Here is a 16,855-nt window from a genome sequence, read left to right on the forward strand (position 1 = left end):
GAGGAAGCATTTCATTGCAGCTTTAACATACTCAATAACAGTTTCCAGAGCAAAGATACATCTCTTCCAAGAGTGGCTATAAAATTTTTATGTTCACAGTTGAGTTAATACTGTTATACAATATTGAACTCAGTATAAACCCTGTAAGACATAAAATTGAATGAGTTTTTTACTTTGAAGAAAGATCTCCATTTCATTTTAAAATATACTGTCTTACAGAAAGACTCATTGTTTTTGCTAATAACACTTAGATGTTGACTTGTGTCTCTAAGCTGTATGTATCTTATTGTTACTAGTCATAATTGGTTGCACTCGGATCCTTGGCATGTGTGCATGAATATAAAGCCGGGCAGATTTAAGTGGTAATGTTTATCACCTGTACTAATTAACGTGACATAAATTTTTATGCTTCCTCCTCAAATATAACTCATTTTTAAAATTTGTTAATTTTTTTGTGCATATATCACACAGAGCATCCCAAACCATCTTATTCATCTATACACCCACTTCCCAGATGGCACCCTTCCATAGCACCCCCCCACTAGAGCCCTTATACTCTGTCATCTCTGCTACTGTCCACTGTGTTGTTGGCACCCCCAGCCATTCCCTAGTGCTTGTCCACCTGCTGAATCTAGTCAGCCTATCTAGAGAGTGTTGTTTTAGGAAGATCAGCTGTTCCTCATCTAGCAGCAATCGGTTGTTTTCCTAGTCAGCTTATATGTCTACAGTGTTTGCTTCTGCATCACATTATTTTAGGACTTTTAAATATTCTTTCTTATCTTACTTGATTTTCGTACTTATTGAGAGATTTTTAAATGTATGTAATTTTTAAACAATCATCTTCAAAAATATTTGTACTTTCTAATTGAAATATTGTATAATATTGCATTTTGGTATTATCTCACAATTTTGGGTAAGCTGAACTTATGGCATTTTAATATAGTTTCTTGACATAGAATTATGCTTATCAAATAGAAACACTTATTTTCATTATAAATGCAATACATATATGTTTCATTTAGTTGATTATTTCCTATATGTAAAAAGTTTATTAAATTTCCTTATAGTTCTAAACCTGAAGAATATTTTAAAACAATGCAACACACAAAAATTATTTAGTAGCTTTCCTGATAACTGAAAAACTACTAAATATTTGTTTTAAAATTTATTTATTATTTTTATTTTGTGTGTATGAGTGTATTGCTTGCATATGCACGTGTGTAAGTGGACCATGTAATGCCCACGGAGGTCAGAAGAGGGCATTGGAGCCCCTGGAACTGGAGTTATGGACAGTTGTTAGCTGCCATATGGGTGCTGGGAATCAAACCCGGGTCCTCTGCAAGACCAGTCAGTGCTCTAAACCTCTGAGCCATCTCTCCAGAACGGCAAATACATTTTGAGAAAAAAAAAAAAAAAAAAAAAAAAAAAGGTTCAGGCTCCCTTTTCAGTTCAACCTAACTGTTCTTTAGTTCAGGGTTTGATGTTAAAAAGAAATTTCACAGACTCACCAAGATTTGCATAGGAAAAAAAAAAAGGTCATAGTGATTACACAATTCTTTATTTACAGAATCTAAGTAATAAGGTACATCCCATAAGTAATGTGCAGAGAACTAAGAGGACTTGGGGTACCAAGTCATTCCCGCTCTGGCCACCCTGGGGCTCTGGCACTGTGGTTCAGATGCCTTCCCTTCCCTTGCTCCAGATCTGGTACATGGTGTTTGCTGGTGGAGAACCTTCACCAGATTGAAATTCCAGAGCTTCCTCTCTAGAGAGGCCTGGTTTGGGTTTCTTACCTTTGTGCCTAAACAACATCTTCTAGCAAGACAAGCTGCAGTGTTGGGAACGACAAGTGGAGGCACCAGAGGTTAGAGACCTTCAGGGTCCTGAATGCTCTCAGGAGTGATAAAAAGTCTTATCATCTGTCATTTAATAGGTGGATGCAAAAGCTTCTAAACGTGAACCAATTCAAGTCAAAAACAAGTCATGTGCTCACATAAGATTTTAACTTCTCCCTCCCAGATGGATGGGGCCACTCACCCTTTCAAACAACCTCCAAGCTCATCTTTTTTTTTTTTTTAATTTTTACAAAACTTTATTGAGAATTTCATACATGCATACAAGGTTTTTTGATCAAATCCGTGTCCACTCCCTTCCTTCCAACATTCCTCCCTCTGAAGAGGTAACCCTAAAATCTTTTAAGAATTAAATACAAGCTCCCAAATATTTTGACATTTTGGCCTTGGAACACAGTATGTTGTACACAGGCCCAAGGACATTTTGACTTTTACCCAAGAAACTGGCTGCATTTCTTTGGGGTCTTTTTACCCTGACTATTCTTATCACGCCATCCTCTGAAGAGATTATTCAAACTGTCAATAGGGAATAGGGATGCAGACCGCTCTGGCTTCTTCCATGCTGAACAGGGGCACAGGGTGAGGCAATTGGAGTACCCCTTCAGTGGGTCTATCTAAAAGACTCCCAAATTGCATAACTCTTGTCTCTAAGGGGAGAAGAAAGCCCTTGAATCCTGAATAGGAGATGTGAAGGAGAAGTAAAGGCAAGAGAAATTAGCATTACAAGTTCTAGACAGGGAACTAGAAAAAAAGTCAGAACAGAGCAATTTTCAATGTTCATGTGACAGTCCATTGCAGCTTCTTGACAAGGACTTCCAAAAGCATCCCTCTATTGGGTTCGTCCTCATTTTTCTTTTGTTTTCCAAGGCTGGACTATTTGGCTGGGAAGAGTGGCTGGATACTTAGGTGAGGGTGCAGTGACCCTGCTTGGCACTCCTTTAATGAATGAGCACAACTGTCAACAAACCTAATTGTGACTATGTTTAGCAATCACGCTCTGCCGAAGTCGTGATGATGATAGTTATTTCATGCAGAAGAGATTGCTGTATAACATCATCTTATTAAAAGGAGCCACATATGAGGGAGTATATACCTTGTTTCTTTTTCTGAGTCTGTTACTTCACTTAGTATAATAGTTTCTAGATCATCCATTTACCTACAAATTTCATTATTTCATGTTCCTTTACTGCTGAATAGAACTCCATTGTGTAAATGTACCACATTTTTGTTAATCTCTCGTCAGTTGAAGGACACTTAGGTTGCTTCCTTCTCTTAGCTATTGTGAAAAGAGCAGCAACAAACATGGTTGTACAAGTGGCTCTACAATAGGATGTGTCCTTTGGGTATATGCCAAGGAGTGGTATAACCGGATCATATGGTGGGTTCATTTTTAGTTTTTTAGGAGTTCTCCACACTGTTTTCCATAGAGGCTGCACAAGTTTGCAATCCCACCAGCAGTGAATGAGCATTCCTCTTTCTCCACATCCTCGACAGTATTTGGTATCATTTGTTCTCTTGATCCTAGCCAGCTTGATTGGGGTAAGGTGATCCCTTGTGGTAGTTTTAATTTGCATTTCCCTAATTACTAACGATGTTGAACACTTTTTGAGATGATTCTTAGCTATCTTATTTCTTCCTCTGAGAACTCTGTTTACATCTTTAGCCCATCTTTTAATTGGGTCATTTGGTTTCTTGATTCTTTGTTTTTTGAGTTCTTCATATATTCTGGATGTTAAACCTCTGTCAGATGTGTCACTGGTGAAGATTTTTTACATTCTGTGGGTTTTCTCTTCACTTTTTTGATTGTTTCTTTTGCTGTGCAGAAGCTTTTTAGTTTAATGAGGTCTCACTTATTGATTGCTGACCAATGTCTGTCTGTTTAGAAAATCCTTGCCTACACCTATATCCTTTAATTTACTACCAATATTTTTTTCTAATAGTTTCAGGGTTTCCAGTTTCACATTGAGGTCTTTGATCATTTGGAGTTGACTTTTGTGCAAGGCAAAAGATAAGGATCTAGTTTCATTCTTCTACAGGTGGAGATCCAATTTTGCCAGCACCATTTGTTGAAGATGCTGTCTTTCCTCCATTGTGTGTTCTTGGCACATTTGTCAAATATCAAATGGCTGAAACTGTACTGAGTTTTGGATATTCAATGAAGTTCCATTGATCTATGTGTCTGTTTTTTTGCCAGTACCATGCTGTTTTTATGACTATGGCTCCCTAGTATATTTTGAGATCTGGTATAGTAATCCCCCAGCATTGCTCTTTGTCCTCAGGGTTGCCATTTTCCACGGTGTGAGATGAAGGAGGAGAATCTGTGGCTCTATTCAGAAAACTGAGAAACCAATTTTAGATGCTAAAAATTAAATATTTTTCAGTACCTTTGACTATCTATACCATCATCATTTCTACAGAATAAATAAACAATTCAAAATACACTGATTGAATTAAGAACTTCACATCAGAAATAGATTATTAATGCTGAGGGAATTAAAAACAAATATGACTCTTTCTACTCATGCTGAATACATTTTTATTCTATCATTTGCATTGTGTAAATGAATTCATTTTGCTCATCACAATTTTTAAAATGAATAATTGTGGATTTTGTTAGTTTGTGTCTCATGGTTGCTGAGAATTCTTAGAAGTTCATTGGATTTATCACTCACTGCATGTAATTATTTAAAATTAAGATATAAAACCAAATTCAAAATAAAATTATAAAATAATGACACCATCCATATTTCAAGGGTGTGCTAATGATATCAAGCTAGTGTTGACCTCACTTGACATCCAAGACATAGGACAATTTTATCATCCTAGTATTGCTGTTGGAGAGCTCTTGTTTAAGCAATAGGCTATTTGTGAAATTGCAATAGATGAACAAATTTTTATGAGCTCACAGTGGATTACCTTTTCACCCAAAATTGTATGATTTACTGTTCACTTATGTATTAGAGAAGGAAATATTATTTTGTCCAGCAAATTATGCATCTCATTTAAATTAGGATTGGAGAAGGAATCAATTTGTAAGCCAAAAGCCAAACACAAAACAGGGGAAATTTTAACAAAATTCAGTTTTAAAAATAAACCTTAAGTGGAAAACTTGAAAATTGGGTGTAAGTGAATTTGAAATTTACATTTCAAAAGGCTTTAAAATAAATGTCACAAAAACTAACAGAGGTAAAAGTGAATATTTCAATGAGGTTTTAAAATTGAATCTATAGTTAATAAATAATCCCAGAAAAAGAGAAACAAATTCACAAGATTTTCTGAGTTCAGATGGCATCAGCGGTCAGTGAACCAAATATTTAAAAATGTATCAGTCAAGGCCAGGTGTGAGGCACATGCCTTTAATACCAGAACTTGGGAGACAGTGGCAGGTGGATCCCTGTGAGTTCAAGGCCAGCCTGGTCTACTATTAAGTTCCAGGACAGCTGGGGCTGCAGGGAGACTCTGTCTCAAAAAGACCAAAAAAAGAAGCTCTGGGGTTGGAGAGATGGCTCAGCGGTTAAGAGCACTGACTGCTCTTGCAGAGGACCTGGGTTTGATTCCCAGCCCACATGGCGGCTATGAACCGTCCTTAACTCCAGTTCCAGGGAATTCCGAAGCCCTCTTTTGACCTCTCTGGCATTGTACAACATGGGTGCACTCACATGCATGCAGGAAATACACTCATACAAATAAAATAAAAATAATAAATAAAATATTAAAATGCATATATATCAGTCATATTCTAAAAGGCTCCAGGAATAATCAAAAAGTGAGTGAATTCTTGATGTTTTAAAATTTTTAGATTAAATTTTTGTGCATTTCATACACCTTGATCACAGTTAGAACTCATCACCTCTCTGCATCCCCTATAACCCCCCACTGTATTCCAAAACCAGAATATTCTTGATGCTAAGAACTCTGAAGGAAAGCACAGGAAGAGAAATTATTTCCATTCATAAATTGGCATACAAAAATATGAACAAACATACTATAACAATATAAACAAACAATGTAGCCATATCTTCAAACTTAATAGAAACCATATAAACAAACGTACTATATCCAACTAGGCAAGGTATAATTCTTCAGGACTATGTTGCATCATGAACGCAAGGTTGGTTCATTGATTAAAGATCAGTACATTTTGTGTGACATCTCCAGGGGAGACAGAACACCTGTTTATTCACTTCAAGAACGGTAGTAACAAAGACAGATTCAATGATTCTATCAAAGTCCAACATGGTGAACAAATGAATATACTAGGATTGCTTATGGAAGCAAGGGTGAGATGTTAGTTTCAGGAACATGGGCAGCTCAAAAACAGCTATCTCACTAAAGAGCAACAACAACAACAACAACAACACACACACACACACACACACACACACAGACTGAAAGCAGCATCCTTGTAATTCTCTGCCCAACCTTCAGGCAACTCCACTGAAGTGTGTCTCTTCTTCCCCAACAGTGCCTGGTATTTATGCAACATGCATGGGCCTCATGAATTGGATAACTTTCTAAACTTCTTGGCCCTTTTAAGCTTCCTTAGTTTCCTGATTTATATGAGCTTCTTTACTTCCTCCAGGAAGATAGACTCAAATTGTACAAAGAGCTACACCATAGCACAATTCATCCTGACATACAATGTACAACTGAAGATGCAAAACAATTTATTAAAGTATATTTCATTTTATAAGGACTCACAGAAAAGCAGAAATGGAAAGGCACGAATCACAAATGAAAGATATAGAGAATTAAACATGTGCCAGGCATGGTGGCGCATGCCTGTAATCCCAGCACTCGGGAGGCAGAGGCAGGCAGATGTCTGTGAGTTCGAGGCCAGCCTGGTCTACATGGTGAGTTCCAGGACAGCTGGGGCTATTGGGAGACTCTGTATCCAAAAAAGACCCCCCAAAAAGAATTAACCATAAAAAACTATATTTTCAGATTATGTAAATAGAGCATCTGAAATTGTTTCTATCAAAAGTTACTGAAAACAGAATTCTTCACAGAAATTGAAAAATCATCTCAAATTTCATATGGACAAACAAACAAAAACTTCAAGATAGAGGAAATAATCCTGAACAATAAATGAACTTCTGGAGACATTAACATCCCTAATCTCAAATTATACTGTAGAACTATAGTAATAAACACAGCATAAAAACAGATATATTGTTCAGTGAAATAGTATTGAGGATCCAGATTCAAATTCACTCATTTAGAGAAACCTGTTTTTTTACAAAGGAGCCATAAATATACACTGGAGAAGAGACAATATATTGAATAAATGCTCCTGGCCAAACTGGTTCAGGGCATGTAGAAGAATGAAACTAGATCCTTATCTCTCACCATGCACAAAACTCGACTCCATACTGATCAAGCAACTCAACATAAGACCTGATACCCTGTATCAGATAGAAGCAAAAATAGGGAATATATTGGAATTTAGAGGCACAGGACAGGATTTTCTGTGTGTGTTGCTACACTGAATCAGGGGGCTAAAGTGCATCCAATGCATTTCCAACTTAATGATGCTTTTAACTTAAGATGATTTTATCAGTGTGAAACCTCATCATAAATCAGGTGCTGAAGATACTTTATATGTGAACTATGAAACAAACAAGGAGAAATCAATCTGGTACTGACATCAGAGCCCCTTCTCTACTGGCTAGCTTTGATAATGCTGGAAAATGCTATGCATGGTGCTAGAAGAAAAAAATCATCATCATTGTTACCTGGTTGTGAATCCTCTGTACTACAACAGCAACTGGCCTGGAAAGATATGCCCACTAGTACAATAGATGCACACATAGTATAGGAAAAACCAACCAAGTTTAATTGGATTTAAGGTCCACTTCATAGACCTATCATGCCTGACACTGATATCATGCCTAGGAACCTGGGGCTACATAGGCCACAAGGCATAGGGAACAGGATAATACATGTTTTCTACTAAATAATTACAGCATTAACCTGACTCCAATGACTTACTGCTATATTCATAGATTAGTGCATCTCTCAACTCTCAGTAGAGAAGTTTCCTTACATGGTAGACAGTAGATAATGATTAACACAGAACCCACAACTGGCCAACGTGCATAGAACACAAAGCTGCTGACAGTTTATCATTGAATTGGGCACTGATATCAAACTTCTGCCTCCCAAGGCACAGGAATCATTGCAAAAGAGGGGGCAGAAAGATTGCAAGTGCCAGAGGTGATGAGTGACCACAAGGAAATACAGTTTTCCAGGCAGCTGGTCAGTTACTCATACAAACTCACAGCAATTGTGACAGCATGTACAGTCCCATTCATACTCAAGACAGACAAAATCCCAGGATAGATGTGTAGAAGTGAATAAAAAACTAACCCTATCTGAGGAGCTACTGGTAACCCATGGCTGCTTTGAAGGGGAAAGTCAGTCTCTTTCAAGAATGCGACTCTTGGTAGGTTAACCAGGCTCCAGGGGAGGCACCCACACTGACAGTTATTTTGTGACACAAATTAGACTCTGTAGGCCTTATTACACACACACATACACACACACACACACACACACACACACACACAGGATTCAGAGTCTTCCTTTGTTTTTCTTGTATATTATTTGTTGGGTATTTTTATTTATCCTTTGAAAATGTCATAGATCTACATGACACATTTTGATCATATTCACCCACCACGATCTTCTTCCAGTTCCCCCATCCCCACCCTTCTCCCTGCCAACTCCATATCCTCCTTCTGACTGAAGCATGTTTAATGTATAATGAAACTTCATTGAAATTCCAACATGCTTGTCAACCTGCTAAGCAAGGTAATTATATCACAAATTTGAGTTTAAAATGCGAGCAGACACTCAAATATCCAACAAAAACCAAGAAAATCTCTGAATCGAGTGGAAGCCAAGACTAAATTCATTGGGTCATGAAAGGAAATGATGCGAAGGCAGGAGGGGACTTCCAGGGAGGAGGGGCTGTTGGTGGGTGTAGAAGAGATGGTAGACTGTGGGTAAAATCAGAATGTATTACACATGTGTATGCCATTGTCAAAGAATCAATACATTTAGTTTAAAAAGAAATTCAAATTAGCATGACTTATTTTATTTGACTATCCACAGTGAATTCTACAAGGTTTAATGTTGTGGTGTTGCCACTCTTTAGCAATACATGAAACAGAATGGGAAATCTAGTAATAGATGTCCACAAATACGATCCCCAAATGATCATTAGAAACATGTTAACATGTTAGAAAAATACGTTAGAAAGGAAAAGTTTTTGTCTACAGCATCAGTTAGGCCCCAAACCAACGTTTGACCTTTATTCTAAACCACAAGTGAAAATCAATGCCAGGTAGATTTTCAGTCCAAATGTGAAGGACAAACCAATAAAACCAAGAGAAAGGATTCATGGTACTTGGGGATGTTAATCGCAGAAGTTGATGAAAAAGAAACCTCACAGTACCTGAAGGGTAAATCCATCATATATTAAAATAAAAATCTTCGTTCATTTTTTAAATTAATTAATTGATTTAATTGCGGGTTTGAGTATAATGTCCATGCAGGTCAGAAGATGGTGTTTGCTTCCCTGGAACTGGAGTTAGGATGGTTTTTAGCCACCAAATGGGTGCTAGGAATCAAACCTGGGTCCTCTGCAAGAATAGCCTGAATTCTTAACTGCTGAGCCATCTTTCCAACCTCAAAATCTTTTTTATTAAAGGATATATAGTCAACAAGATATTCTAACTCATGATATCTGATGATACACACATTACTATATATGTTTGTTTATATATATATGTGTGTGTATGATTTAAATCGCATGAACATGTGGGTATAATCTAAATCACACAAACATGAGTGATTATAAAACCTTTCAAGAGTTGGAAATTTAGTAATGTAATGGGGAGAATACTCTCAGTACAAATTAAATAAATATAGTTAAATATACTTCTTTCATATACAAGAATGTGTTACCCACTCTTGGAATTAAAAAGTGATCTTTCTACTGCCCTGAATTTCTATATACTTAAAATTTCCTTGAAAAGTACTTTGTGCTTAATTCTGTTTTAATTTGAGAAACTTCATCGTGTTGACTTATGATGCCATCCACAAAGTATACATCTTGTCTTATTTCAACTTTCCAAAATAATTTATTTAAATAATAATTATATTCATGACAAAATATGATCTGTTGGGTAGTATATAACATGACACATTTTTTCCTATCCACCTAGATGCAGATTTGAAATAACTCTCTTACTTAGTGATAAATCCCTTGGAATTGAAAAAAGGTTCCATGCACATAAAACTCTTGGCATAACCCTAACTACAGAGACATGAATAATTTGTCACAGCTGCAATTATTTTATCTTATGTTGGTGGGTTTATCTGGTTAAACAGATCATATGGTGAAATAAAACCATAAATTGAAAAACTGAAAGCATTTTTAAGTGTCAGAGGGAGTTAAAATCATCTCCACATTTCTTCAGAGAATGTGTGCAAATGAAAATTCTGGAAATAAAAGCAAAATACAGAATTCAGAATCCTGATGATGAGAACATAGAACATTAGAAAGTGTTCTTAACTTTTGGCCTCTATGGATTTCTTTATCACATAAGAAAATAAGAGAAATAGGATTTTGTGATAATATTGAGCACAACCTGTCCAATAATGCTTAGTGTTTTGATCATGTTATGATTTCTTGAAAGAAGAAATGAAAGGATTTTCTCTGATTGAAAGGAGGAATCAAAAAGAAAAAAATCTTGTTATTATTAAGCAATTTTAGTCGCCAAGGTGTGTGGAAATGTGGAATGATCATGGAATTTTTTAAAAGACCGTAAAATTGCATTAGGAAGTCTGTGAACCTAAAAGGGATCACACAATCACACACTCTAAGTTTCTTGATTTTTCTTTCAACCTTAATGAGAGATTAATTTAGAATACGTGGAACAGAGCTAAGCTGTTCATGGTGCTGCCCTGGCTCTCCAAATAAACAACTTCAGTGGATAATGGAAGAGACAGGTGTTGGCCCATCTTTGCTTATTAGAAAATGAAAGACCAGTGGCCTCAACTGAATGAAAAATAGGGGTCTGTCTTGAATCTGGCAGCTGCTGTCCTCTAATATAATTTCTTCATCTTAATTGCTTTCCGACAGCAACCCCTGAATTTTTCAGAGGCCTTCTGTCCAATATTTAACTACCAAAGACTCTTTCTAGACCTATTTATTGATTACCGGAACAAAAATTTTAAAATATATAATTATGTGGCCATTATATAACATTTACATTTAAGCATTTAGAATTTGTGTGTGTGTGTGTGTGTGTTTGTGTGTGTGTGTATCCTCAATGCAGTGTGATGAGCTAATTGTGGATATCCAAAACTTTGAACGTGCATCAGAAGTTAATTATATGTTATTTTCTGAAAGTTCATTAAATGTAAAAAAAAAAAAAAAAAAACCACACAGAGGAATAGTTCTTTGATTTCTGTCTTGATATTTGAATTATATTTTTCCAGCATTTTTATTTCATACAGTATAGTTTGATGTGCATTTACATCTGCCCTCCTCTCTCCAACTTCCCCCACTACCCCTTTCCAATTTAATGAACTCTCCTATGTATATATGTATATGCATATAAAGATATATATGTATATATGCATGTAAATATCTGTATGTATATAAATATGGCCTACAGAGTGTAATTTATGTCCCCCAAAATTCTTCAGTATGGATTTATTCACTGGACCCACCAAGAGTGCAAACCATGGCAAACAACTTTTGTTAGTTATAAGTGTTGGTTTTTAATTGAGAGTTAAGAAAATTTGGCAAAATTATAGTTGGCCAGGCATGGTGGTGCACACCTTTAATCTCAGCACTTGGGAGGCAAAGGCAGGCAGATCTTTGTTAGTTCGAGGCCAGCCTGGTCTACATAGTGAGTTCCAGGACAGCTGGGGCTACAGGGAGACCCTGTCTCAAAAAGACAAAAAAAAAAAAAAGTTGAAACATTGACTTGCGTACTTATATATGTATATATGCATATATACTTCTAATTATATTTAAACAGTGTAGAAAATACTAGTTTGCAAAGCAACATTTCAGAGTTCAGAATATTTACTAATTATACTATGGAAAAAAATGTTTGTGCAAGAGAATAAAACCATGTTCCACTTCAGGAAGCATCTGACATCTTACCAGAGTTGAAATCTCTGTAGGAAAAGTTAAGATATGATTGAAAAGGAGAAATAGGAAGAAAAAGTAAACATGATGCAAAAATATTAAAACGTACTTATCACTGAATACTCTTTGTTAAGGAATGAATACCTTCATCACTGAGATCCCTGAAGACCAGAGATTTAGGAAATACTCTTAAAAAATGTGGTAGTAGATACTTTTCAAACAATGTCAGGTGACATTAAAAAAGATTTTTATAACACATTTATTTCCTGTATTTTACCAAACAGTCAGAAATGTAACTGGGAGATAAAATAATAAGGGTTGACATCACTGAAGAAAAGTTATTAATGGTCGACAAATTGACTTTCTTTTTAAAATTATTTTTACTTTACATATATGAGTATATTACCTCCATGTGTGTAAGTGCACACATGTCATGCAATGCTCATGGAGGTCAGAAGAAGGCATATGATCCCCTGGAACTGGAGTTATAGATGGTTGTTAGGTGCCATGTGGGTGCTGGGAATCAAACCCAGGTCCTCTGCAAGAGTATCCAGTGCTTTTAACTGCTGAGCCATCTCTCCAGTCCCCAAATTGATTTCCTAATTTGTCAGCTCAGTCTGTACTATAACAGTTCCTCTTGTGCTTTTTCATCTTATTGACCTCACATTTAAAGCAAGTAAAAACAAATGACAATGTTCAATTTGAATCAAAATACATGGCTTAGTAATGAATTGTAATGGTAATTTTATGACTATGCTAAATACTAGGCTACCAAGAAAACATCAAGGAGAGATTAAGTTCAAATTTTACTAGGATAAGTATAAATTAATTAACAGTAACAATAAATACAAAATACTGATTTTTTTTTCTTGGTCTTTTTAAGACAGGGTCTCCCTGTAGCCCCACCCCTGTCTACACACTATGTAGACCAGGCTGGCCTTGAACTCACAGACATCCACCTGCCTCTGCCTCCCGAGTGCTGGAATTAAAGGTGTGTGCCACCATGCCTGGCTTATGAATTTGTTTTAATAGTGTTACCTTAAAATATTGATATAAATGTAAAAGAATATAGTAATGATAGGCAAGAAAAGTTAAAAATATTACACAGAGTACTTTAAGCATGAACATTGAGAAACAATCATGGCCACAATTGAAATTAATGAATGTAAGAGGAAAAAGCACATATTTGAGGCAAAATCATCTAAAATATCAAGAAGTTGTTCTAATACAGAATACTACTCTCTAGAAGGATCTCATGAAATTAATGTTTGAGTGAAATTTAATAGTAACAATTTGGAGATATAATCACAAACTTAAAATTTCAAAATTAAAAATTTTATGTGGAAAATTTACATTCAAATATTATAAAACCTAAATAAAGTAGATTCTGGGGAGGAACAATCATTACTTTGAGTTACATACTAAATTTTGAGCTCACCAGGATCAATGGATAGTTCTTAAACTCCAAACCCATGGCCACATAGAAGGTTCTGGTGCCAAGAGCACTCACTGGAGGAAAGACAACATCTTCAACAAATTATGCTGAGTAACAACTTCAAATGGATCAAAGACCTCAATGTGAAACTTGAAACTCTGAAACTATTAGAAGTAAACATTGGCAGTAACCTACAAGATGGTAGGTGGAGAAAAGGACTTTGTAAATCAGACATCAATTGCTCAGTACTTAAGTTTGATAATCAATAATTGGCATCATGGTAAACTAAAAGCTTCTGTACAGCAAACGAAAAAAACAAGGAAGTGAAAAGCAACCCCACAGTGTGGGAGAAAACCTTCACCAGCACACATCTGACAGAGGTTTAACATCCAGAATATGTAAAGAACTCAAAACACAACGAATCAAGAAAATAATGACCAAGTTAAAAGATGGGCTAAGGATCTTAACAGACAATTCTCAAAAAAGGAAATAAAGATGGCCAGAAACATCTTAAAAAGTGTTCAACATGGATAGTAGTTAGGGAAGTGCAAATCTAAACTACTTTAAGATTTCATCTTACCCCAGTCAAACTGGCTAAGATCAAGAGAACAAGTGATACCAAATGTTGGAGATGATGTGGGGAAAGGGGAATGCTCATCCACAGCTGGTGGGACTGCAAACTCACACGACCCCTATAGAAAGCAGTGTGGAGAACTCTTAAAAAACTAAACCTAAAAATGAACTTATCATTTGACCTGGTTATACTAGTCGTTGGCATATATCCAAAGGACTCATTCTACTGCAGAGACACTTGTACATCCATATCTGTTGCTGCTCTTTTCACAACAGCTAAGAGATGGAAGTAACCTAAGTGTCCCTCAACTGGCAAGTGGATAATGAAAATGTGGTTCATTTATACAATAGAGTTCTTCTCATCTGTAAAGAAAGATGAATTCATGAAATTTGCAGGCAAATGGATGGAACTAGAAACTGTTATATTCAATGAAGTAACAGCCTCAAAAAGTAAATGACTTGTGTTCTCCCTCATTTGTGGATCCTAGTATCAAATCCTTAGATGTGAGTATATATCCTGATATAACTTCAGGAACCAGGAAAATGGAGGAGAACCAGGGAGGTAAAGGGAATAAAGGAATCAGAGACAGAAGGACAGTGGGAGACAGGTGTTGCTAAGAGAGAAATGGGTTAAATTGGGGTATTTAAATTGGAAGGGGAGAGGGAGTCTCAGATCAAGAGAACAAATGAAACCAAATGCTGGAGATGATGTAGAGAAAGGAGAACTTTCATTCACTACTGGTGGAAATGCAAACTCCCACATGTAACTAAGAGGAGAGGCAATGGCCAGTATTGTTTGAGGGTCTATTGGGTCTATGGGAGGGTTACACAAGGAACTGTGGGAATAAAGGGCTATAAGGACCTCAAGAAAGGAGGGACCATAGGATATAGGTATTATCAAAGGAGAAATGTTGAAAATGGAGCTATGTTGAATGGGGAGAACATGGAGGGAGGGTTAGATGGGGAGAGAGAGGAGAGGTAAATAATTTGCCTAGTTAGTATTAAAAAACCAGAGGGGATCACGTCAGTCCAAAAAATTACCAATATAACATCTCTACATCAGTCCATGTATATAGCTGAAGGCTGCATATCAAGAAACGAGGCCAGGCAGGAGAAAGATTCCTTGAGTTGTTGGCCAGAGTGGTCCTAGAGACTCCCCAAATTACACAAGATATTGTCACAACCCTTGATTTCCTCCCAGAACATGAAGGAAAGACCCTATTGCTGAAGACAGGACATAATTTGGATATAGGATTTGGAGTAATGGACCTGAAACTGACCTGGAGGCCACCTCCTCTGAAGGCCAGCTCTCATAGCTTTGGAGAGTGCTATGCAAGCTGCTATGGGAGAACATCAACCGATGGTCCAACCCCAGCTTTAAGGCCTAAAAACATCAATGACCAGGATACAAAGTACATTGGTGCAGTAGTGACCCTTTTTACCTTGGGGGTAATCAACAGCTACCTAATTGGATTTAAAGCCCACTAAATGGGCGAAAACTCATGTATGTAACTGCAAACATAGCTAAACACACATGGCCAGAGTAGTCATAGATCTTAGAGAAAACGCCAAGTATATTACATTCCTAGACAAAAATAATTTCTTATTTTATGCAAAGTATGGACCTTATTATAGACGAGATTCCCAGTTGTCACTCATCAAAGACTGAAACATTGAAGTTAGTATCCAAAAATGAGAGAGAATGTGTATTCCTCCCTTTCCTGAGTCTGTGTAGCCCATTCAGTATAAGATTTCCAGTTGCATTAATCTACAAAAATCAGCAGCCTTTCTGTATACCAATAACAAGCAATTGGAGAAAGAATACAAGGAAATGCTCTCATTCACAATTGCTGCAAAAAATTAAAATATCTTGGAATAAATCTGACCAAGACACCAAAGATCTATACAATGAAAATTTTAAATCGTTAAGGAGAGAGATTGAGGAATACACCAGGAGATGGAAGGACCTCCCATGCTCATGGATTGGAAGATTTAATATCGTGAAAATCATCATCCTACCAAAAGCAATACACAGATTCAATGAAACCCCAATCCAAATCCCCATGCCATATTACACAGAATTAGAAAAAAAAATTCTCAAATTCGTATGAATGCACAAAAGACCTTGGACAGCCAAAGCAACACTGAGGACAAAAAGCAATGCTGGGGGGATTACTATACCAGATCTCAAAGTATTCTACAGAGCCATAGTCATAAAAACGGCATGGTACTGGCACAAAACAGACACATAGATCAATGGAACATCATTGAAAATCCAAACCATACACAATTTCAGCCACTTGATATTTCACAAAGGTGCCAAGAACACATAATGGAGGAAAGACAGCATCTTCAACAAATGGTGCTGGCAAAACTGGATCTCCACCTGTAGAAGAATGAAACTAGATCCTTATCTTTTGCCTTGCACAAAAGTCAATTACAAATGGATCAAAGCCCTCAATGTGAAACTGGAAACCCTGAAACTATTAGAAGAAAATATTGGCAGTAAATTACAGGATATAGGTGTAGTAAAGTATTTTCTAAATCAGAGAGAAGTTGTTCAGGAATTAAGGTCAGCAATCAATAAGTGGGACCTCATTAAGCTGAAAAGCTTCTGTACAGCAAAAGAAACAATCAAAAAAGTGAAGAAAGAAAACCCACGGAATGGGAAAAATCTTCACCAGCAACACATCCAGAACCTATAAAGAACTCAGAAACAAAGAATTGAGAAACCAAATGACCCAATTTAAAGATGGGCTAAAGATCTAAACAGAGAGTTCTCAAAAGAAGAAATAAAGATGGCTAAGAAACATCTCAAAAAGT

The sequence above is a fragment of the Nannospalax galili genome, unplaced genomic scaffold (assembly GCF_000622305.1).
Source record: "Nannospalax galili isolate Female #2095 unplaced genomic scaffold, S.galili_v1.0 scaffold399, whole genome shotgun sequence".
NCBI lineage: Eukaryota > Metazoa > Chordata > Mammalia > Rodentia > Spalacidae > Nannospalax > Nannospalax galili.